At 38.5% G+C, this 4893-nt stretch overlaps 1 pseudogene; it reads right to left on the minus strand.

The window, feature by feature from the left end:
• Positions 1-469: 469 nt before the first annotated feature.
• On the minus strand, positions 470-1951 carry LOC129394617 (heterogeneous nuclear ribonucleoprotein A3-like; annotated as a pseudogene).
• Positions 1952-4893: the final 2942 nt, after the last annotated feature.

The raw sequence follows: 4893 nt of genomic DNA on the forward strand, positions 1-4893 counted from the left end.
TCCTTATAAGGAACAAAAGTCTCAAAAATAACATTGTTCCAGCAATGATCTTCCTTAGGACATTTTCGAGAACACTTGGCATCAAAAAGTCAGTCTTATGGTGTACCATAAATGAGAAGGGTGATAAAACTGCATATGTAGGGAGTTTTTAAATATATAATATTGTGTACAATTTTAAAGATTTATAAATCTGCACAGTTTTGATTATTTTCTTTAACATATATAAATTATTAAAACAAATCCAAGATGATGAAGAGTATCTGAAGAAACCAGAGAAGAAAAATAGTCAACTATCTATATACTCTCAAAGCTGTTTACGATGAGATCAATTTTACAGGTTAAAGCCTGTAATAAGCCTTATAGAAAGTTTATCAGTCCATTCTTCAGGCTAACATAATCCTGATAACAAACGGAGCTTCCTCTAATACACATGATGGACCAATTTCATTTATGCAGATATACTGAAAAATTTTTTTTTTGAAAAGTTAAAAATTCCTCAATTTTTCATTCCTGGTACCACTACCACAATTTACAGGGCAATATACTTGATGTAATGAAAAGAAAAAGAAAAAGACAAGGCTACAACAGACAAAAGACCTCAGGAATGTACATCTAATTGACACTACATTGCATTAATCAATAACTGCACTTTTTGCAAACTGTGGCTACGACAGTCCTGAACAAGAAGGGTTTCCTGTTTAAGCTGCAATAACTTTTCTGTCTATGGATCATCGTTCCTTCTGCGGCAGATTTTTACAGTTCCTCTAATGCATTTGGGAGGACTGTCCCAAAGTAAGCTGCAGTTTTCCTGACAACTCCTCTCTCTCTCCCCTACTAAGAACTGTAGCCCTTTTCTGCTGTTTTTCGAACCTTCTGCTACCATATCCACCACTTCCACCACCAGATCCATAACCACCACCATAGGGACTGCCCGAGCTTCTTCCACCAGAACTGTCCCCTTTCATGGGTCCATAATTTGATTGCTGTTGTCCACTATAATTTCCAAAATCATTATAGTTCCCACCACCACCATAGTTACCACCACCAAAATTTCCTCCTTCATTGTAACCATCATATCTTCCACCATCTCCACCATATCCACCACCTTGGTTTCCATATCCTGGTCCACCACCACCATAGCCCCCTCTACTACTATAACCAGGACCACCACCATAGTTGCCACCATCACCTCCAAATCCATTATATCCACCATCACCTCCTCCATAACTACCTCTGCTGCCACCACCTCCACCACCATAGCTCCTCCACCACCTCCAAAGTTTCCTCCGCGACCCATAAAATTGCCAGATCCACCTCCACGACCTCTCTGTGATCCAGCAGACTGCATCTCTTGTTTAGAAAGGGCCTTTTTCACTTCACAATTATGCCCATTAATAGTGTGGTATTTCTGAACAACAATTTTATCAACTGTATCATGCTCATCAAAAGTTACAAAAGCAAATCCTCTCTTTTTCCCACTCTGCCTGTCTTCCATAACTTCTATGGTTTCAATCTTGCCATACTTTTCAAAGAAGTCTCTCAAATTATATTCTTCTGTATCTTCTTTAATACCACCAACAAAAATTTTCTTCACTGTCAGATGGGCACCAGGCTTTACAGAATCCTCTCTAGAAACAGCTCTCTTTGGTTCCACTGCACACCCATCAACCTTGTGTGGTCAAGCACACATTGCTGCATCCACCTCTTCAACACAAGAATAAGTCACAAAACCAAAGCCCCTGGAACGTTTTGTTTGGGGGTCTCTCATTACCACACAATCTGTGAGTGTGCCCCATTTCTCAAAATGTTCTCTTAAACTATCATCTGTAGTTTCAAAGCTCAGACCACCAATAAACAGTTTTCTCAACTTCTCTGGTTCCTTTGGATCATGGCCCTCCATTTTGAGACCAGACTCGCCTCTTCCAACTCGAGTTCAATATTGATATACTGAAAAATTTTTTAATCAGCAAACTGAATGTTGATAATAAACTCAATCTATTGGGAAAAAAATGCACTTGCAGATAATTTATCCAGAATCTCCAGGATCTACTCTGTTCTGGATGGATGTCGTCTCCAACGGTCTGGAAATTTTAACCCCCAAATGTTAAAATGATGAAAAAATATAGATCCAGCCCCAAATCTTCTAAGTGAATTCATTTGTTTTTTCTTAATATTACATGATTTAAGGATTGAAGCCTCTCTCTCTCTGTCACACACACACACACACACACACACCATAAAAGTAATGCAACACTTATAAAGGATTTATTTGCTGCCTCAAAGTAAGACTAAATGAGGAAATTCACCACTCATGCATTATCTGCTATTCCACTATGACGTCATTCTCATCATCAATTACGATCAGCAACTTCTTATCTATTTTGCTTAGACTAGGCATCTATGTCCTCATTAACTTTTTACTATCCAGTATATCACATTATTGCCCCCTGATATTGCAAAATATTCTTTTTTTTTTTTTTTGAAATGAAGTTTTGCTCTTGTTGCCCAGGCTGGAGTGCAATAGCGTGATCTCGGCTCACCACAACCTCTGCCTCCCAGGTTCAAGCAATTTCCCTGCCTCAGCCTCTCAGGTAGCTGGGATTACAGGCATGCGCCACCACACCTGGCTAATTTTGTATTTTTAGTAGAGATGGGGTTTCTCTATGTTGGTCAGGCTGCTCTTGAACTCCCGACCTCAGGTGATCTGCCCACCTCGCCTCTCAAAGTGCTGGAATTACAGGCGTGATCCACTGTGCCCGGCCTCTTTTTTATGTTTTATTTTTTAGCAACTAATGTAACATTAAAAATGCATCGAGGGCCGGGTATGGTGGCTCATGCCTGTAATCCCAGCACTTTGGGAAGCCAAGGTGAGGTGGGAGGATAGCTTGAGCTCAGCCTGGGCAACATGGTGAGATCCCATCTCTTAAAAAAAAAGGCATTTAGATCATAATACCATAAATCATTGCTTTAAAAGAAATTAGGGTTACCTACAGGAAGAAATCTCACTATTAATCTGAGGAGGCATGTCACAGCAACCAAAGAACTCTGATATTAGTTTATAGGACAAGAATGTAGAAATACTGCCACACACAAATTATTTATCAATTAAAAAACATTTCGTATCCAATATTTAATGGAATATCTGACAATTCTCCTCTTATACTGGTGATATAATGTGAAAGGAGAAGGGTAGGTTCAAATTTCCCAGTTACTTCAACTCCCAAACAGTAGCCTCAGTGAAGAAAGGATCTTTATTAGAATAATCATATTACTCCACTCAAAAGAGAAGGCCTATTCTAATATTATAACCTAAGCCTTGTTGTAACATACATCTTCAAGAAATATTTGAAGAGAATTAGTCAAATTAGCTGTACGTGCTCACATAGAAAGATCACCAAAAAGCCCAGATATGACTTTCAGCCTAGATAATTATTCTAGAAACTCTGATAGCCTCCACCATGTACTACTGCCTTGAAAGAAGCTTCTTGGCTCTAAGATGGGTTAAAGAAAATAATTAAAAGCATTATTTGCCCATTATTTACATCTGTATACTTAAAATATAATGAATATTACCAAAATTAGAATAAGACATTCCTATCATAGCTTCAGCTTTTATTTTTAGTCATTTAGTGGTTGCCAGGGGCTAAGCAGAAAAGTAACTGCTAATGAATATGGGTTTCCTTTGGGGTGATAAAAATGTTCTGGAATTATATATTGATGATAGTTGCACAATTTTTTTTTTTTTTGAGACACAGTCTTGTTCTGTCACCCAGGCTGGAGTGCAGTGGCGTGATCTCGGCTCTACTGCAACGTCCGCCTCCCAGATTCAAGCAATTTTCCTGTCTCTGTCTCCCAAGTAGCTGGAATTACAGGTACATGCCACCACACATGGCTAATTTTTGTATTTTTAGTAGAGACAGGATTTCACAATTTTGGCCAGGTTGGTCTCCAACTCCTGACCTCAGGTGATCCACCTGCCTCAGCCTCCCAAAGTGCTGGGATTACAGGCGTGAACCACCGCTCCCAGCCGCACAATTTTTTTTTAATTTCCCAGTTTTATTGTGATTGCTATGTTTTTAATATTTATCCCCTCCCAAAGTTACGTTGAAGTTTAATTCCCATTGTAATTGTATTAAGAGGTGATACCTTTAAGAGGTGATTAGCCCATGAGGGCTGTGCCCTTATGAATGATTTAATGCTACTGTCTCAGAAGTAGGTTTCTCATAAAAAATGAATTTGATCCCCTTTCCTTTCCCTTGCCCTCTCTTTGCCCTTTTGCCATGGGACAATGCAGCAAGAAGGTCCTTGCCAGATGCCAGTCCCTGACTTGGACTTCCCAGTTCTAAAACTGTGAGAAATATATTTCCATTCATTATAAATGACCTAATCTCAGGTTTTCTGTTATAGCAGCACAAAATAGACTGTCATAGTTGTAAAATACACATAACATAAAGTTAACATATTAATCATTTTTAAGTGTACAGTTCAGTAGTACTAAATACATTCACACCATCATGCAACCATCATCACTATTCAAAACATTTTTATCACACCAAAATGAAACTGTGTACCCATTAAATACTAATTCTGCATTCTATCCTCCACTGCACCCCTGGCAACCACCATACTACTTCCTGTCTCTATGATTTTTGACTACACTGTATACCGCATAAGTAGAACCATATAGTATTCGTCTTTCTGTGACAGACTTATCTCAGCATAATGTTCTGAAGATTCATCCATGTTGTGGCATATGTCAGATTTTAATTGTTGTATCATCTTGCTGTATTGAACCATTTATTAATATATAATGTCCTTCTTTGTCTCTTACAACATTTTGATTTAAAGCCTATTTTGTCTGATAACAGTATAGCCACTCTTGCTCTCTTTTGG

The sequence above is a fragment of the Pan paniscus genome, chromosome 1, assembly GCF_029289425.2.
Source record: "Pan paniscus chromosome 1, NHGRI_mPanPan1-v2.0_pri, whole genome shotgun sequence".
Lineage (NCBI taxonomy): Eukaryota > Metazoa > Chordata > Mammalia > Primates > Hominidae > Pan > Pan paniscus.